Genomic DNA, 21,399 nt, shown 5'->3' with positions numbered 1-21,399 from the left:
CTGTATGTCGACACCTGAGATCCAAACCCATGAACCCAGGCAACCAAAGTGGTGCGTGGTGAACTTAAACCACTACACCAGGTGGCTGGCCCCCTTAAAGTACATTTCTTCGATGTTCCTTAATGAGCATTTGTTGGTGGTAATACTCTTAGTAAATGTTTGCATAAAAATATCTTTAATTCACCCCAGTTCTTGAGATATGGTTTGATTGGGTATAAACTGAAAGTTATCGTCTCTCTGTACCCTGAAGAATTAATCCAACTCTCTCTTGCCTTCCATTGTTAAGAAACGTATCATCGGACTAAATGTAAGTCTCCATAAGTGTTCTGTCACTCTGCGGGGCTTTAAATATCTTCTTTTGTATTTGGTGTTCTTTGGTTTCCCTGGATGGATCTGACTCTAGATTTATTTTTTAAATTCTGCTTGAGATGTATTCAGCTGCCTGAAGCTAGAGTAGAAGAATTTTATCAATTTTGGAAATTTCTGTTATTATGTCTGAATATTCCTTTAAATCATATATACATTTATATTTTTTAATTCAAATATATATATACACATTCTTATTTATACACATTCAATATATATTCATTAAATATATATTTATATTATTTAACACAATGTATTATATTATTCAATATAATGATTTATGTTATTCAAAAAAATACATATATTATTCATATATATAGTTTCCTTTACTTGACCAAACTCAAGCCAGGCTCCTTTGAGCCCTCTTCTTCACTAGGCCTTGATCTTGGCCTATAATAACTACAGCCTCTCAGCACTAATGGTTTCACCCCACACACACACATTAAAGACTTAAACACTGACATAGTTTCTAACAGCTCATATCCACATCCTTACGATGACATCTACCCCCTTATAGTGCCTGCCTGAGAAAGCTCAAGGCAGCCAAAAGAATTGACTGTTTGTTCTGGCCAACACTTGATCATTGGCCCCTGACATCCCTTTCTTAGAGCATTTACCCAAGAGTGCTTACAACTGTGAATCTTTCTTCTGTCTTTTTGAGTTGTGTATGTGTCTCCTATAACTGCATTTCTCAAGGACCTGAGAGCCATTCCTTTAGATGAGGACAGGGTGTCTGTCTCCCAGAATCTGTGAGAGAAGAGAAGTTAAAATTTGATCATTTCCAACTAGCCAACACAACTGGCCAGATCACACTGAACTGACCAACACTCTGTAACTTTTCCCTCCCTGACTCTACTGAGCCCCTGCTCACCCCTCTGCCTGCTCCCTCATTCTCCCTTTCAAATGCCCAGTCACCTATGTACAAATCAAATTGAGTTCAGCCCTGTTCCCTCTTCCCTACTGCAGTGGTATATTACTGATTAAAATCTGTTCTGATCATTTTAACTAGATTCTGACTTTGTGTATACTCTACATTTAACACACATTCTGATAATCTCATGCATATGCATATATATGCATATACCAACACAACCAGGTGCCCTCCAGGACCAGTTCAGCTGAGCCCATCTTATCAACAGAGTAGTTCCGCATTTTCTTTCAGGAACTGACACCCCTCGTCCAGTTCAGGCCAGTTGAGACCACCAACCCATCAACCGGGCCTGCGCACATGCTTGATAAGTGACCTTTTTGACATCGAGCTAAAAGCTCCATCCTCAGATCATGGTAACACTGCCAGTTTGTGAACACACATCTGATGAAGAGTCATGAAGCTTGACTTTGCTTGTGCAGATCATCAATTACCTCACTTCTCCTTACTTCCAATCATCTACCTCCACACATCAGACCACCCTGCCCTTCATCCCATAAATTGTAACCCAAGCCCTGGCTCAGGGAGACAGATCTGAGACAAACACGTGCCCCCGTCTCCTTACAGATCAATCTCACAAAATAAAGCTACAATTCTATCCCCAAAAGCTAATGCCAGAATAATTGCGTTTTTTAATGTAGATTGGGCAAGAGAACCTCAATATTGTGCGGTAACATTAATACATATATATATACTTAATGGATGTTTTATCTTCTTTTTCTTTTTCTTTGCTGAGGAGGATTCACCCTGAGCTAATATCTGTTGCCAATCCTCTTCTTTTTGCTGAGGAAGATTCACCGTGAGCTAACCTCTGTGCCAACCTTCCTCTATTTTGTATGTGGGTTGCCACCACAGAATGGCCAACTGATGAGTGGTGTAGGTCCATGCCAGGAACTGAACCTGGGCCGCTGAAATGGAGTTTTCTGAATTTAACCACTAGGCCATGGGTCTGGCCCATCTCTAATTGTTTTAAAGATGTTATTAGAGATGTAATTGAAGTTTCACTATGATCTCTGAATTTCCTTGCTGCTCCTTTAGTCCCTCACTTCAGTGTATGTGTTTCTTGCTCCATATTTCATTCTAGAGGAATTCCTCAAATATCTAGTGGTCCTTGGCTACCCATTCATATTTCTGTGATGAGGAGGAAACAGCTGAGTATTATCTCTGTGGGCCTGATGGGGCCTGTGTCTGTCTGGACTCAGTGTTTCTTCAGGGGTGTAGAGTGTTGACATAAACAAGCAAACAATGTTGGTACCCACGCTCTCTGTCTTTTTGTGTTAAATAAGTTAACATACTTATTCCACACATTCCCACAATGACAGACATCCTCTGAACACTTGGAAATGCTGACATCACACACACACAGACACACACAAACATACACACTATTTGCAAATGACCAGCAGCATTCAGACTGTAAACTGCACCTGATAATGCACACTGATAATCAGAACATACACACAAACTCACACTCATACAGACCACTCACTGTCTCAGAGCCCACAGTGACTTGAACTCTCTAAACACACACAGACATCAACAAAACACACCTTCACAGAGATGCTATAATAGCCATGCACCCTGTGACCATACAGAATTGCTGAACACACACATCCACACAACCAGGAACGTGACCGTGCACGTGTGGGCTTGATCAGGGGATTTTTCACACCTCAGCATCAACATGGACACCCCGGGGTGAGAGAGAGAGGCAGAGGGAACAGGGAGAACATGTGGGGAGCAGAGAGGAGGCACTTGCATAAAGCAAATATGATACCTGCAAAGCTGGTTGCTAAATGACATATGACTCAAAGGTATGAGGAGCCAAGAGGATCTGAAATGGTACAAAGGAGGTGACTGATACAAACCCATCACAAGATATTGAAATGTAAGGGACAGTGATATTTTAAAAGGCACTGAGGAGAGTTCATCAAAGCTTAGGTATAATTCCAGACAATGAGTGACATGGAATTCTGGCCAAAGAACAGCCATTATTGCTGTTAAAATTCCTATTTAAATGTTTCTTATTAAATTATACTCCTTGAAAAATGACAAATATTCATTGGTTTAAAACGTTTAAAACATTTCAGGATAAAATTACTGCAGGTTCCACTTTTATTGAGTAGATTTCCTTGGTCAACTATAAAAGTTGGACAAAGCACACAGAACAGCTTCTTGAAGGGTCAGAGAACATCCTGTGCAGGCAGGACTTGGGGGTCTATAATCTCTGAGATGAGGGAAGCACAAGATTGTGAGCATCAGCTCCATGCAGCTTCTCCCCTAAGGCATTTGCTATTTCAACAGTGAGAGAAGAGAGTCTGAGTAGAAAGAGGAGGAAAAATGAAATGAAATTTGGTTCCAGCAAAGTCCAGTAACTTCTGCTTCCAGTCAGATGTGGTAAAGGCAGAGCAACAATTAAACATTGATTTAATAAGTACAGTATGTTTGAAAACACCAAAGGGATGTGGAAGAAACAGGACTAGATGAAATAAAATTTCAAAAAGGGAAGAGCCTTTTTAGGTGAGATTGCAAGACACGCCCTCACCAGGGGGAAATTTGCGTAATCTGGACTGTGGCAATCAGACTTGTGTTAGCAGAAGACAATAGTAAGTATAATCTGTCATAATTGATCTATGTTAGCATTTTAATATCACAAGCTTTGTTTCCCTGTTAAATTTTATTGCCTCCACTAGAAGACTCTGTGAAGGGAAGGACATTGTATCATTTGCCATGTGATCTCCAGAACATTCTTCAGTTGGGGCTGTATGACTACTGTAAATATTTGTTAATTGTTGGTTTCATGAATGCTATGGACTGAATGTCTATGTAACCCAATTTCATAAGTTAAAATCCTAATCCCTGAGGCGATGGTATTTGAAATTGGGGCCTTTGGGAGTTAATTAGGTTAGGTGAGGCCATGAGTGTGAAGCCACCATGATGGGATTAGTGCCCTTATAAGGGGATGGAGGGCCAGAACTCTCTCTGCCAGATGAGGGTAGAGCAACAAGCTGTCCTTCTGCAAAACAGGAAGACAGGTCTCACCAAAAACAAATCAGCTGGAACCTAGATCTTGAACATCCCAGTCTAGAGAACTGTAAGGAATACATTTCTGTTGTTAAAAGTGTCCAGTCTAAGGACAGCCCAGTGGCGCGGCTAAGTGTGTGTGCTCCATTTCAGCGGCCTGAGGGTTTGCAGGGTCGGATTCCGGGTGCACACTGATGCACCGCTTGTCAAGCCATGCTGTGGCAGCGTCCCATATAAAAAGTAGAGGAAGATGGGCACAGATGTTAACCCAGGGCCAATCTTCCTCAGCAAAAATGAGGAGGATTGGCATCAGATCTTAGCTCAGGCCTGATCTTCCTCACACACACACAGACACACAAAAACCCAAAAGTGCCGAGTCTAGGGGCCTGCCCCACCACCTAGTAGTTAAGTTCAGTGAGCTCCTCTCTGGTAGCCTGGGTTTGGTTCCTGGACACAGACCTACACCACTCATCAGCAGCCATGTTGTGGGGGTGACCAACATACAAAATAGAGGAAGACTGGCATGGATGTTAGCTCATGGTGACTCTTCCTCAGCAAAAATATAAATAAAGAACCCAGTCTATGGTATTTTTGTTACAGCATCCCATACTGACTGGGACACTGAGTGTGTGAATAAGTTCATCTAGATCAATGATCCTTCTTCCACATGACACATTATTGCCAATGATTCCTAATTTGGTGTGAGTCAAATTTCCCTTAAGGATCATAAAGACGTTAGGACACTTCTCTGTAGTTATGCACATATTGATATGCATGAAAACGTTCATCAAGTGCTTTATCGATGCCTTAGTCTCACACCTCATCCCATTAGCCTTCAACGAACCTCAGTGTTACAACCAGTGCTTTGGGAAATAGAGGAAAGTACCTGGACACAAGAGGGTCTTGTATCCATCGTGCAGCTCCTGTCCTCTACCCAGCCATCTCCAGTGCAGGATCAATTTATAAGATGGGCTTTCCTCCAGGCAGTTCTGTCTTTCTCCCAGCCTGTTCTCATTTAGGATGATCTCACCAAGAGCAATGAGTGGAAATTGGAAAGGAAGAGCTACAGAAGGCATCTGTCAGGAGAAATTCTTTGTGGTTACATGATCTAGAATATGGACACTTGGCTGGTCTAAGGTGTCCCGAAAATGGAACCCTTCCCATGTCTGCAATATCCCTCTATGTCCTCTTTCCCCACCATCTCTCTGTTCTTGGTCGTAAAACTCCCTTGGCAACTACAATATAAAAATGCAAATAGAGAATGGTCCATTTCCAGTCTCAGAATTCTGTGAAATTTTACTGCCTATCCCCAGTCTCCCAGGACTAACACCCTTTCCACTGTTTTAAGATTAGATCTCATTTTAATCTCCTTGAATCAGAGTTTTCTCTCATCCTTGTTATGTATATACATTTTCTAACACAGAATATTGAAAACATTATTTTTGGCCCTACAATCTCCAGATTAATTCATAGCTATATTCTGATGGATGCATGCCTTTTTAATTATGCTTATAACTCCATTAACTATAGAAATTGACTAAATGATGAGTAGTAATGTACTAATACAGGAAAATGGCCCATTTTTATTCATCATAAAGTTTCATGTTTTCATCAAGACAAATACACGAATACTTAATTATTCAGCAAAAACTCTTACTGTGTATATGTAAGCAATTATAAATCTATTGGAGTTGGTTTACCTTGTCTATTATTCCTTGTTTCTGCATTGTCCCTTCAGCATTTCTACGAACCTTTTAGAATCCTGCATCTTTATCCTACTATTTTAAATACTGGGTCATTGACAAAACTCCACATAACTTATCCAGTTGTGTGCCAATGGGTCCTTTGTAGGGTGTCTTTCCGGGTACGTTTTCCAATGTGAACTCCAGCTGATGGCCTTGTGACACTGATGTAAATACTGGTGTCTCCACATATCATGGCACCAGTGGTGTGTGGTTCTTTACGGAGTCATATATAACCTAGTACTTTTCATTCAATCAGTGTAAACAATTCTATGGAAAGTAGATTGGGGACAATTAATAAAAGAAGATTGATTATGAACATGCTGTTAGGGAGAAAAATTGAACCTCTGGCTATAAAGTTTTATGTTTATGCAATTAATCAGCCACCCTAACAAATCTCGTTCATAGGCAGGGCTATATACATATATATATATTAGATTAAGATTATATCATTCATTAGTTTGAATAAGCTTTTGTAAAGTATGCCTTGTTTCTCTTGCCCTTTCATACTGGGAGAAATACGGAATAGATAGAAAACGACTGGCTCACTCTGGTCCTAACTCAGAGCACATAGGGCTTGAATCGTTGAACAAATGAGCCATTACCGGTGGCTACACCACTGGAATTTCCTGATCCAACATCGGTTATACATCCTATTGTGGATATGGACTCTAGAATAAGATTGTGCTGTTATCCTCACGGTAACTTGTTCTGTTGATCAATATTTTGGATCAATAAGTGATAAAATATTTTGACTAGCTGGTCTAGATTTTAATCACTCGGTGGTGACCAGACCTTGCAAAGGCAACATCATCATTTGTTGTCTAAATGAGAACTTGTATAAACGGCCACTCGAGGGTTTTACTCTCTCTTACATTTAAACAGTGAAATTGACCTTTGTCTGAAGAAGCGGGAATGACAAAATAAGACGAGAAAACCCTATGGAGCTTCAATGAATTAAAAAAAAACAAAGGTAAGCCAAATCAAGGGATAACAAAACTTAAATGGACTAACAATTTTGTTTGGGGTGACCTCAGAGAAGAAAATAACCTCTGAGTGATTAAAATCTAGACCAGCTAGTCAAAATATTTTATCACTTGTTGATCCAAAATATTGATCAACAGAACACGTTACCCTCGGGATAACAGCACAATCCTATTCTACACTCTGAATACACAATAGGGTGTATGTCTGTGATGTTGGATCAGGAGATCCCAGTGGTGTAGCTGTCATTATTTGCTCATTTGTTGAATGATTCAAGCCCTACATGATCTGAGTTCAGACCAGAGTAATCCAGTCAGTTTCTATCTATTCCATATTTCTCCCAGTATAAAAGGGCAAGAGAAACAAGACATACTTTACAAAAGCACATTCAAACTAATAGATGATATAATCTTAATCAAATATATATATGTATATAGACCTGCTTATAAACGGGGTTTGTTAGGGTGGCTGATTAATTGCATAAAAAGTAAACCATTATACCCAGAGGTTCAATTTTTCTCCCTAACAGCATGTTCATAATCAATCATCTTTTATTAATTGTCATCAATCTACTTTCCATAGCATTCCTTACACTAATTGAATGAAAATTATTAGGTTATATATGACTCTGTAAAGGACCTGTCTTGACGTGAGTACAGCCATGTTTGGCTGCTCCATCGACATATAGCCACCAGCACACAAAGAAATACAAAGCTGCTTTCTGTGTGGTGGGAACTGGCCTTTTCCTGACAACTGGCCTTTCTCCCATGGAGAGAGTTGAAAGTTGTAACATTTCAAGGCTCTTGGAGCATCGTGGCGTGGGATGGACTGGCTATCTGTGCCGGGCTAAGACGATAACCAAAGAGAACAATGCACGTACACAACTACTGAGCTGGGACGTTAGCTAAGGGGCTCAGTGCACGTACGCCACAGATAACCATTTTGTGCATGGGAACACTAGATGTGTGCTCTGTAAACTCTGTAACTGCTTATATAAACTGCTGGAAATTGAGACCTGGTGAGAGTTCCACCTGTGGAAGGGACACCTTGTCCAGGACGTGTGATCCTTGCCCAGCCGCGTTGATTGACAGGGCTTTCCCGGCAGTGGGGCGTGGATGTTGTGAGTAATTGATTTAATGTGAAGTAATTGATTTGATATGAAGTAATTGATTTGATGTGTTCTCTTTTCGGTCAACCTGGTGTTTCTCTTTCCGGTTGATTTGTGTCATTTCTCTTCAGCCGATGTGGATGTTTTCCCTTTCCAGTCGGGCTGATGTTTTTTCCCTCTTAATATTTGACCTATTCGGGTCTGTTTGCAGACTCTCGCCTTTACTATCGTCTATATAATAAAATATACCTTCAGTCCATTTGTTTGGAGTGGAAAGTGTCTTTTACATCTCCGATCGAATCCCTGAACCTCTCATAACAGACCACACATCTTTGGCCCCATGATCTGTGGAGACACCAGTATTTATATCAGTGTCACAAGGCCATCAGCTGGAGTTCACATTGGAAAATGTACTCGGGAAGACACCCTACGGAGAACCCATTAGCACACAACTGAACAAGTAATGTGGACTTTTGTCGATGACCATGTGAAAACGTACCTAGGAAGACACCCTACAAAGGATCCACTAACACACAACTGAATGAGTAATGTGGACTTTTGTCGATGACCTAGTATTTAAAATGGTAGGATAGGGCCGGCCTCGTAGCTGAGTGGTTAAGTGCGTGCGCTCCATTGCTGGTGGCCCGGGTTTGGATCCCAGGCTCGCACCGACACACTACTTCTCTGGCCACGCTGAGGCAGCTTCTCACATAGAGCAACTAGAAGGATATGCAGCTATGACATACAACGATCTACTGGGGCTTTGGGGGAAAAATAAATTAATAAAAATTATAACAAAAAAATAAAATGGTAGGATAAAGATGCAGAAATCTAAAGTGTTCATGGAAATGCTGAATGCACAATTCAGAAACAAGGAATAATCGACAAGGTAAACCAACTCCAATAGATTTATAATTGCTTACATGTACATAGTAAAAGTTTTTGCTGAACAATTAAGTATTCATGTATTTGTTTTGATGAAAACATGAAACTTTATGTTAAAATAATGGGTTATTTTCCTGTATTCGTACATTACTACTCAGCATTTAGTCAATTTCTATAGTTAATGGAGTTATAAACATAATTACAAAGTCATGCATCCATCAGAAAATAACTATGAGTGAATCTGGAGATTGTAGGGCCAAAAATAATGTTTTCAATATTATATATCAGAACATGTATATACATAACAAGGATGAGAGAAAACTCTGATTAAAGGAGATTAAAATGTAATCTAATCTTAAAAGAATAAAAAGAGTGTCAGTCCTGGAAGACTGGAGATAGGCAGTAAAATTTCACAGAATTCTGAGACTAGAAATGGGCCCTTCCCTACTTTCATTCTTTTATTGTCATTGCCAAGGCAATTTGGCCACCAAGAACAGAGAGATGGAGGGGAAAGAGGACATGGAAGGATATTGCAGACATGGGAAGGGTTCCATTTTCAGGACAACTTAGAACAGCCAGGTGTCCATATTCTAGGTCATGTAACCACAAAGAATTTCCCCTGGCAGATGCCTTCTGTAGCTCTTCTCTCCAAATTTCCACTCATTCCTCCTGGTGAGATCATCCTAAATGAGAACATGTTGGGAGAAAGACAGAGCTGCCTGGAGAAAAGCCTATCTTGTAAATTGACCGTGTTCTAGAGCTGGCTGGGCAAAGGACAGGAGCAACACGATGAATACCGACCCTTTTCAGTCTAGGGACTTTCCTTTATTGCCCTTTGGGGAATAGACTGACTGCAACACTGAGGTTCACTGAAGGCCAGTGGGATCAGGTGTGAGACTAAGGTGTCAATAAAGCACTTGATGTAACATGTTTTCATGTGTATCAATATGTGCATAACTAGGGAGAAGGGCCTTAACATCTTTATGATCCTTAAGGGAAATTTGACTCACACCAATTTAGGAATCATTGGCAGTAACGTGTCATGTAGAAGAAGGATCGTCAATCTAAATGAACTTATTCACACATTCAGTGTCCTAGTCAGTATGGGATACTGTAACAAAAATATCATAGACGGGGTACTTTATTTATTTATATTTTTGTTGAGGAAGATTCACCATGAGCTAACATCTGTGCCAGTCTTCCTCTATTTTGTATATGTGTCACCCCCACAGCATGGCTGCTGATGAGTGGTATAGGTCTTTGTCCAGGAACTGAACTCATGTTACCGAAGAGGAGCTCATTGAACTTAAAAACTAGGCCAAGGGGCAGAGCCCTAGACTGGGCATTTCTGGTGTGTGTGTGTGTGTGTGTGTGTGTGTGTGTGTGTGTGAGAGGAAGATCAGCCCTGAGCTAACATCAGATGACAACCTTCCTCTTTTTTTCTGAGGAAGATTGGCCCTGGGTTAACATCTGTGCCCACCTCCCTCTACTTTTTATATGGGAAGCTGCCACAGCATGGTTTGAGAAGCAGTGCATCGATGCATGCCTGGGATCTGAACCTGTGAACCCTGGGGCCACTGAAACGGAGCACCCACATTTAGCCACTGCACCACCTGGCCATCCCTAGACTGGGCACTCTTAACAACAAAAGTGCATTCCTCACAGTTCTGAAGACTGGCTTGTTCAAGATCTAGGTTCAAGCTGATTTGCTTTTGGTGAGAGCTCTCTTCCTGTTTTGCAGAAGGACAGCTTCTTGCTCTACCCTCATCTGGCAGAGAGAGCTCTGGCACTCCATCTCCTTGTAAGGTCACTAATTCCATCATGGGGGCTTCACACTCATGGCCTCATCTAAGCTAATTAACACACAAAGGCCCAATTCCAAATACCCTCAGGTCGGGGATTAGGATTTTAATGTATGAAATTGGATTACATAGACATTCAGTCCATAGCATTCATGAAACCAACCATTAACAAATATTTATAGAAGTCATACAGCCCAAACTGAAGAATGTTCTGGAGATCATGTGGCAAATGATACAATGTCTTTCCCTTCATAGAGTCTTCTAGTGGAGGGAGTAAAAGTTAACAGCCAAACAAAACTTGTGATATTCAAAAGCTAACATAGATCAATTATGACAGACTGTACTTATAATTGTCTTCTGGTAAGACAGGTCTGATTATCAGAGTCCAGATTAAGCAAATTCCCCCGGGTGAGGGCATGTGTGGCAATCTCACCTAAAAAGGCTCTTTCCCTTTTGAAATTTTCTTTCATCAAGTCCTGTTTGCTTCCACATCCCTTTGGTGTTTTCAAACAGACAGGATTTATTAAATCAATGTTATTTGTTACTCTGCCTTTACCACACATGACTAGAAGCAGAAGTTACTGGACTTGGCTGGAACCAAATTTCAGTTCATTTTTCCTCCTCATTCTGCTCAGACTCTCTTCTCTCACTGTTGAAATAACAAATGCCTTAGGGGAGAAGCCACGTGGAGATCGTGCTCACAATCTTGTGCTTCCCTAGTCTCAGAGATTGTAGACCCTCAAGTCTTGTTTCCACAGGATGTTCTACAACCCTTCAAACAGCTGTTCTGTGTGCTTTGTCCAGCTATTCTAGCTGGCCAAGAAAAGCTACTCAATAAAAGTGGAACTTGAAGTAACTTTATCCTGAAATGTTTTAAACATTTTAAACCAATGGCTATTTGTCATTTGTCAAGGAGTATTTCTATAATTTTATGAGAAACATTTAAATAGGAATTTTAACAGCAATAATGGCTGTTCTTTGGCCAGAATTCCATGTCATTCATTGTTTGGAATTATGTCTAAGCTTTGATGCACTCTCTTCAGTGCTTTTTAAAATATCACTGTTCCTTACTTTTAAATATCTTGTGATGGGTTTGTATCAGTCACCTCCTTTGTACCATTTCAGATCCTCTTGGCTCCTCATACCCTTGAGTCATATGTCATTTAGCAACCAGCTTTTTGGGTACCATATTTGCTTTATGCAAGTGTCACCTGATTGCTGCCCACATGTTCTCCCTGTGCCTTCTGCCTCTCCCTCTCGCCCCGGGGTGTCCATGTTGATGCAGAGGTGTGAAAAAACTCCTGATCAAGCCCCGATGTGCACGGCCACGTGCCTTGTTGTGTGGATGTCTATGTGTTCAACAATTCTGTATGGTCACATGGTGCATGGCTATTATGGCTTCTATGTGAAGGTGTGTTTTGTTGACGTGTGTGTGTTTAGAGAGTTCAAGTCACTGTGGGCTCTGAGACAGTGAGTGGTCTGTATGTGTGCGTGTTTGCGTGTATGTTCTGAGTATCAGTGTGCATTATCATGTGTAGTTTACGGTCTGAATGCTGCTGGTCATTTGCAAATAGTGTGTGTGTGTGTGGGTGTGTGTTGTCAGCATTTCCACGTGTTCAGAGGATGTCTGTCATTGTGGGAATGAGTAGAATAAGTATGTTGTTAGAGATCAGTGTGGGCACCAACATTGTTTGCCTGTTACTAGTTCAACTCTCAACACCCCTGAAGAAACATTGAGTCCAGACATTCAGAGACCCCATCAGGCCCACAGAGATCTTACTCAGCTGTTTCCTTCCCATCACAGAAATATGAACAGGTAGCCAAGGACCACTTGATATTTGAGGAATTCCTCTAACATGAAAGATGTAGCCAGAAACACATACACTGAAGTGAGGGACTAAAGGAACAGCAAGGAAATCCAGAGATCATAGTGAAACTTCAGTTGCATATCTAGTAACATCTTCAAAGCAATTAGACATGGGTTGGTCCCATGGCCTATTGGTTAAGTTAAGAAAACTCCACTTCAGTGATCCAGGTGCAGTTCCTGGGCATAGACCTACACCACTCACAAGTGGCCACGCTGTGGTGGCAACCCACATACAAAATTTAGGAAGGTTGACACAGGTGTTGGCTCAGGGTGAATCTTCCTCAGCAAAAAGAAGATTGGCAACAGATGTTAGCTCAGGGTGACTCCTCTTAAGCAAAGAGAATAAAAAAAATAAAACAACCAGTAAGTGTATATACATGTATTGATGTTACCGCACAATATTGAGGTTCTCTTGCCCAATGCACATTAAAAAAGCCAATTATTCTGGCATCAGCTTTTGGGAAATGAAGTGTAACTTTATTTTGTGAGATTGAGCTGCAAGGAGACCGGGGGCATGTGTCTGTCTCAGATCTGTCTCCCTGATCCAGGTCTTGGGACACAATTTATGCGATGAAGGGCAGGGTGTTCTGACATGTGGAGGTAGATGTTTGGAAGTAAGGAGAAGTGAGGTAATTGATGACCTGCGCAAGCAAAGTCAAGCTTTGCAGCTCTTCATCAGATGTGTGTTCACAAATTGACAGTGTTACCATGATCAGAGAATGGAGATTTTAGCTCCTTGATATCATAAAGGTCACATATAAAGCATTTGTGAACTCCCAGTTAATGAGTTGGTGGTCCCAACTTGTCTGAACTGGAAGAGGGGTCTCAGTTCCTGAAAGAAAACTAACTACTCTGTTCATAAGATGGGGTCAGTTGAACTGGTCCTGGAGGGCCCATGGTTACATTTGTATATGCGCGTCTATGCATATGCATGAGATTATCTGTATGTGTGTTAAATGTGGAATATACAGAAAGCCAGACTCTAGATAAAGTGGTCAAGACAGATTTTATTCAGGCATATACCACTGCAATAGGGAAGAAGGAACAGGATGAACTGAACTCAATTTGATTTGTACAGATGTGACTGGGCATTTGAAAGGGAGAATGAGGGAGCAGGCAGAGGGGTGAGCAGGGGCTCAGTAGAGTCAGGGAGGGAAAAGTTACAGAATGTTGGTCAGTGCAGTGTGATCTGGCCAGTTGTGTCTGCTAGTTGGAAATAATCAAAGTTTCACTTCTCTCCTCTCACAGCATCTGGGAGACAGACACCCTGTCTTCATCTCAAGGAATGGCTCTCAGGACCTTGAGAAATGCACTCCTGAGTTATAGCAGACACACCTACAACTCTAAAGGACAGAGGAAAGATTCACAGTTGTAAGCACTTTTGGGTAAATGCTCTAAGAAAGGGATGTCAGGGGCCAATGATCGATTGTTGGCCAGAACAAATAGTCAATTCTGTTGGCTGCCTTGAGCTTTCTCAAGCAGGCACTTTAAGGGGGCAGGGGTCATCCTAAGGATGTTGATTTGAGCTATTAGAAACTGTGTAAGTGTTTAAGTCTTATAATATGTGTGGGAATGTGAAACCATTTGTGCTGAGAGGCTGTAGTTATTATAGGCCAAGTTATTATAGGCTCAAAGGAGACTGGCTTGAGTTTGGCCAAGTACAGGAAACTATATATATAAATAATACTCGTATATTTTTTCAATAATAAAAATCACTATATTGAATAATATCATATATTGAATTAAATAATATAAATATATATTTAATGACTATATATTGAATGTGTATATGTATATATATTTGAATTAAATAATATAAATATATATATATGATTTAAAGGAAAATTCAGATATAGTAACAGAAATTTCCAGAATTGATAAAAGACTTCTACTCTAGATTGAGGCAGCTGAATACATCTCAAGCAAAATTAAAAAAAAAAACAAATTCTAGAGCCAGATCCATTCAGGGAAACCAAAGCACACTAAATACAAAAGAAGATATTCAAAGCCCCTCAGAGGAACAGAACACTGACAGAGACTTACATTTAGACCTATGATACATTACTTAACAATGGAAGGCAAGAGAGAGTTGGATTAAATCTTCAAGGTACAGAGAGAAAATAACTTTCAGTGTATACCCAATCAAACCATATCTCAATAACTAGGGTGACTTAAAGATATTTTTATACAAACATTTACTAAGGGTATTACCACGAACAAATGCTCATTAAGGAATTTCTAAAGAATGTACTTTAAGGGTGTCAGCCACCTGATGTAGTGGTTTAAGTTCAGCACACTCCGCTTCCCAGACCTGGGTTCATGAGTTTGGATCCCAGGCGTGGATCTACACCACTCATCAACCATGCTATGGTGATGATCCACATAGATAATAGAGGAAGATTGGCATAGATGTTAACCCAGGGCTAATCTTCCTCAAGGAAAAGACTTAAAAAGTAAAAAAGAATGTACTTTAAGAATAAAGAAACTGGGACAGCCTCGTGGGTAAGAAGCTAAGTGTGTGCGCTCCGCTACTGGTGGCCTGGGTTGAGATCCTGGGTGCGCACCGATGCACCCCTTCTCTGACCATGCTGAGGCCGTGTCCCACATACAACAACTAGAAGGCTGTGCAACTAAGACATACAACTATCTACTGGGGCTTTGGGGGTAAAAAAGAAGGGAGGAGGATTGGCAATAGATGTTAGCTCAGAGCTGGTCTTCCTCAACAAAAAGAGGAGGATTATCATGGATGTTAGCTCAGGGCTGATCTTCCTCACAAAAGAAAAAAGGAAGAAGAAACAAACTGATAGAATAAGAAATGGTAAGAGGTAAAAATGGATTGTGAAGATAAAAAAGGGTAAACATCGGAATAAATCATTGAAAGCATGATTTTTCCAAACAATCATAATATTGACAATATATAACTGATGGAGTTAAAAACTAATGACAAGGGAACTTCTGTTTTAGAGTAGACCAGGACAGGAAAGCACTCGCTGCAAAACTGGACAAAGCCAGATAAATTATAAATATATTTTTAGAGCATCAGAGAACTTCAGAATCAACCAACTAAAATTCCAGAAAGACGAAAAAGTTTTTTATGTGAGCCCTGCAGGCGTTTTCTGATTCTGGGTGGTTGCCGAGGATCTGGCCTGCTCAGCCAGATCCTCGGCTAGGGAAAAGAGAAACTAGCCAAACTTGTAGTGATTCTGCAGGACTGGTATGGCAGATGAAACCTGAGGGCTTTCAGACACACTACTGCTCTTTCTCGCAGCACTTGTGCTAAGTTTTGGTGCCACACAGGAATCTGGGGAAGTAGGCCAAAAGCCTCCACAAAACAAAATGAAACCTCCAGAAGTGGTGGAAGTGGCCTAAGTCCAACATACCGCTAGTCTGATCTGCAGGGAATTTCCCATATTGTGAAGAGATATCAGGTAGGAGGCTGGAGAGCTGTGCTGAGATGTCTGAAGGGTGTAGCTGAATAGTCTATGGGCTACCAAACTTGAGGAGACAGAAATCTACCAGACTTAGAACCAGACGCCTGTGCGGGGGAGGGGAGCACAGCAAACAGGAACGGGAAAGTGGAAGGGCTGGGTTTACTAAAAGTGAGACCCAGCCCCAACTCTGATCAAGGTCTGATTGGACTCAGGTGCTCCAACCTCACTCTGTTTCTCAATGAAGGAAAATAAAGTCATGTGGAACCTCTTGAGTTATGTTACACAGACCTTCCAAAGACACTGGTGAGAGGATGGAGAAGGCAAGCCACAGACTGGGAGAAGACCTTTGCAAATCACATATCTGACAGGACTATAAGGAACGCTCAAAACTCGGCAATAAGAAAATCCTAGTTTAAAATGGGCACAGGTTTGGACACTTCACCAAAGAAGATACACAGATGACAAATAAGCACATGAAAAGATACTCAACGTCATTAATCGTGAGAAAGATGCACATAAAAACCACATTGAGATCCTGCTGTGTACCTAGTAGAATGACTAGAATTAAAGAGGTTGAGCATACCAAGTGTTAATGAGGATGGAAAGTAACTGGAACACTCTTACATTGCTGGTGGGAACACAAAGTGGTTCAGCCTCTTTGGAAAACAGTTTTGTTTATTTACTTTTTTGTGTGGAAGATCAGCCCTGAGATAACATCCATGCTAATCCTCCTCTTTTTCTTGAGGAATACCAGCTCTGAGATAACATCTATTGCCAATCCTCCTCCTTTTTTTTTCCTCTCCAAAGCCCCAGTACATAGTTGTATGACATAGTTGCACATTCTTCTAGTTGCTGTATGTGGGACATGGCCCCAGCATGGCTGGAGAAGCGGTGCATCGGTGTGCACCCACAATCCAAACCCGGGTCACCAATAGCGGAGCAGACGCACTTAACCACTAAGCCACGGGGCCAGCCCCTGGAAAAACAGTTTTAAAGTGGAGTTTGTTATGCTGCTGTAACAAATTAGCACAAATTTCATGGCTTAAAACAACACAGATTTATAGTTTTACAGTTCTGTAGGTTAACAGTCTGACATGGGTCTCCTTGGGCTAAAATCAAGGTGTTGGCAGAACTAGGTTCTTTTGGGGGGACTATAAAGTTTAATCCATTTCCTAGCCCTTTCAAGCTTCTAGAGAACACCACATTCCTTAGCCTATGGCAACCCTCCGCCACCCTCAAAACCAAGAACTCGGCATCTCTCTGGCCCTGCTTCCCTTGTTGCAATTTTTTCTACTCTACTGCTTCTCTTTCCCTTTTAAGGGCCTTTGTGATGCACTGGGCCCACCTGGATAATCCATGGTAATCTCCCTATTTTAAAGGCAGTTGATCAGCAACCTTAATTCCATCTGCAAATTTAATTCACCTTTGCCAAGTCAACTAACGTATTCCCAGGTTTAGGGATTAGGACATCTTTGTGGGACATGACTTTACTACCACAAACAGTTTTTAAAATAAAGTTAAACATACACATACCATATGACCCAGCAATTTCACTTCTAGGTGCTTACCCAAGAGAAGAAGACGAATGTTCACACAAAAACTTGTTTGCAAAGATTTATAGTAGTTTTATTCATAGTCAAAAAAGACAAAACCGAAAATAACTCAAATGTCCTTCAACTGGTGGGTGGATAAACTGTGGTACATTCATACAATAGATACTACATTCAGCAATAAAACGGAAGGAACTGCTGATACAGTCAACAACATGGATGAACACTCAAATGTACGTATTGTGCTAAATGAAAGAAACAAGACTCAAAACGCTGAATACTGTAGGATTCCATTTATATGATATTCTAGAAAAGACAAACCATAGGGGAAGACAACAGATCATTAGCCATCAGGGGTTAAGGGTGGGGGAAGAGTTGACTACAAAATAGCAGCTAAAGGCAGTTCTGGGTGCTGGAACTGTTCTGTATCTTGATTTTGGTAGTTGCACAGCTCTATGCATTTGTCAAAATTAACGTACAAAGAGGAAAACAAATACATCATTTCTCACTCATCAGATTCGCAAAAATTTAAAAATCTGACAATGCTGATCTGACAATTCCCATGGCAAGGATGACTCAGACACTGTTGGCAGGAATAGAAATTGTTAAAACTTCAGAGGGTAATTTGGCTGCAGCTGGTCAAGTTGCAGATACACATCAGCCTCTGGCCTAGCAATCAAATCACAGTCAGGTGTCACTTCTAAGGAGTCCACGTGTGCTCGAGGAGACACACACAAAGTATAGTCATTAAACATGGTAAGGGAATGAATTAATTGTGGTTAGTCGTTACTTAAAAAAGAAAGGAAAAAAATGCATATGGGAAAGAATCAACCCTGCTGGCTACATATATGATCTGGGAAGGTAACTCATTTGTTTGTCTACTTAATAGTATGTAGCACAGAGAGCACTGTACTAGGAATCTGCAGACAAGTATCTGAGAATTTAGTTCCAACTCTGTCACTAAGTAGCAGTCAGACTATGGATGACTTAACTTGAGAAACCTCACTTTCCATTTCCTGGAAAATGAAGAGGTTAGGCTCTACAACCACTAAAATTATTTCCAACTCCACAATTCTGATTCAATAAGTCAACAATCAAAAATTATATTCCAATTTACCTATGTTGAGAAACTTTTTCCCAGATACCCTGAAATCAGAAACTATCAGGGAAATAGGACATCTTAAAATATTGATACATAAAATGGCCCAAATTTATTGGTACATCTATGACTAGCTGTTTAATCAAGATCGTAACTCAGAAAGAGCATATAAACAGTGAAACCTACCATATTGACTTGGGTCACCCTCAGGTAACACATATGTCCTCTCCCATTTTAACATTCCAAAACAAATTCACCATACTAATGAGTCCATCTTGTCAAGTTCAGGTCTATCTAGCCAAAAGTCATTCATGTATATGGTAAGATTTACTTCATTTTTTTAACAAAGATAAAATGATGAATGGCTTTTTGTATTTTTGCCTGTTTCATCTATAAAGATCTTACATTACAATTTAATAGCTTCAGCCTGCTACAATAATTTAAACAGCCTTTTGAAGCTTGTAATATGCCACGTCCAACAGGATCTAGTAAAAAAATCAGTAGTTCACAATCCGAAAAAGCTCATTTATATTCATTACCAACAATACTTACACTTCAAAGACACTAATAACCAACATATCATTTGTTCCTGCTGGAGAATTTAATAGGTTAAATTCTGGTATCATCCGAAAGCATAATTAGGATGCTATCATTAAAATGAATTTTTTAATCAGAAATATTAAAACTAATGATTAAACTAAATGATTAAATATTAAAATCAATGGCACCTAACGACTTCTTTTCTTTCCCTATGGTTTATCTTTTCTAGAATATCATATAAGTGAAATCCTACCGTATTTGGCCTTTTGACTTTTCACCCTATCAGTCTAATCAAAATTTGAAAATTCCTGTTCTATGAGCTTTCCAAATCTAAATTCTTACAATTGTAAATGAATATGGAGACAAAACACACACTACATACTACTTCTAAAAACCTCCTCCTTATCCGATTTTAATTCTATCACCAACTACCAAGAAAAATCTTTCCACTGATACCAAAATTCCCTACACATTATGTCAATCATCAATTGATCAGTCATCAGTCTATGTTAACAGAATGTGAGTTATTATTAGAAAGCTACATAATTTGCACCAAAGAGTGTTTAAAGCTCCTTTCATTAAATGCAGTTTGCAATAATTCACAGGCTTCAAAGTGTGCCTTGAAAATATACAGTCAATTATCAGAAACTATTAATGGGATTAGGCTTTTCTATAAAAGTGTTCCCAAGGAAGTAGGAATATTTATTTGTTTAAAGAACGCAATGAGGAGCCCAATAGCCTGAACAGAGTCAGACAGAGGAGCGCTGACCACAGGCCATCTTATGAAGGGCCGTGTTCACCGGGAGATATCCCGACCTGGCCTAGACAGGGTCCTGGGTGGCAGGAACTCAACGGCTCGTACAGAGGGCAGGCGACTCCCTGTCGCTCCCTGCACCTCTGCTGGGTGGGCAGGAGGACCCGCTGTGGTGGGGCCCCGCCAAGGCAGAGGGACCGGCCTACCAGGCTGCTCCTCTAAGGGACAAAGTTGGGCTCCTCCACTTGGAGCAGCCCGCCAGCAGCCCCGGCCCCCGCCCCCGTCACTGCGCTCCCGCCATCTGCAGCGGACATCTCCACACCGAGCCCGCTGCCCACTGCCGACCTCGGCGCCGCTCCTGCCCAGCGTTCCTCCACACTACAGAAAGGCAAGCTACCCAGCGCTGAAAATCCTGGTGGAAGGATCCAGAAACCACCAATACCCCCACACAAACCTCCGAGGCAGCCCCGTCCACACCAGGGACCCCCCCCTCCAGTGCACACGCTCTGGGGCTCTCCAGCTCGCCAGCCCCTCTGCTGCTCTGAGCGCCAGTCCTGCGCATGCTCGGGCGTCTCCGAGGATACAATGGGAACCGCTGGGGTGGGCGCCAGGAGCGGTTGGGGACTAAGATGTCCTTGAGAGGGAGAACGGGAGCGGGCTCTCCCTCTGCAGCTCTTCACTCTGCTCTCCCTGGATGACCGTCAGCTCCTGGAGAAGATCTGCCTTCCCTTGAGGTGGCTCCTCCTGTCCTGAGAAGTGCGTCACATGAACTAACATTTGTTTCAAAAAGAACGATGACATCCTTAACACCTGATGTGTCGTGTCCCCAGAAGAATTCTCTGTTTCCCCAGAAAACTAGACAGCAAGCAGCTGGGACCGTGTTCTGACCCAGGAAGGAAGGCTGCTGAGGGCACAGCTGTCTCCCCTCTGCCGGCTCCTTCCCCTGATTTGTGGCCCTGGTTGGGCTATAACGTTGGGGACTCGTGCAGGTGACAACGCTCAAGTGTTTGCCCATGGTATTACATTTCTTATGATTTAGTGGTTAAAATGGGAGGCTAGCTGTCAGTTTTCCCAACGATTTCACTCGCAGAAATGTCTTTGGACAAAGAGGTTTGTTTGCTTAATTTCTGGTTTTTATAATCAATAACAATAATTAAAATACTTATTTTCTTAATCTCATTGGCATGCTAAAACAAACAACTCACTTGGTTTTCACCAAATTGGCCACATTTTCCTTAAAACTTTGGGAATATTGCTGTTTGAGGTAAAGAAAGCATTTGGGAAGAACAATTACCCTTAGATAATATCTTCCCAGATAA

The 21,399-nt window shown here is 41.2% G+C and overlaps 1 long non-coding RNA gene across 2 annotated transcripts in view; it reads right to left on the bottom strand.

Moving 5' to 3' along the window:
* LOC131401559 (uncharacterized) overlaps nucleotides 1-20,525 on the bottom strand; it is a 28,341-nt gene extending 7,816 nt beyond the window's left edge. Inside the window, exons 1-2 of one of the 2 annotated variants that reach the window (XR_009217748.1) lie at nucleotides 20,426-20,525; nucleotides 8,402-8,497 (exon numbers count right to left, since the gene is read on the bottom strand). This is a non-coding gene — a long non-coding RNA (uncharacterized LOC131401559). Of the gene's footprint in view, nucleotides 1-8,401; nucleotides 8,825-20,425 lie in introns of those variants that run through there. The other variant, XR_009217747.1, reaches the window with a different exon arrangement.
* Nucleotides 20,526-21,399: the final 874 nt, after the last annotated feature.

Source organism: Diceros bicornis, assembly GCF_020826845.1.
Source record: "Diceros bicornis minor isolate mBicDic1 chromosome 1 unlocalized genomic scaffold, mDicBic1.mat.cur SUPER_1_unloc_2, whole genome shotgun sequence".
NCBI lineage: Eukaryota > Metazoa > Chordata > Mammalia > Perissodactyla > Rhinocerotidae > Diceros > Diceros bicornis.
Note: the sequence above shows the minus strand (reverse complement) of the source record. Positions and strands in the feature narration are given on the sequence as shown.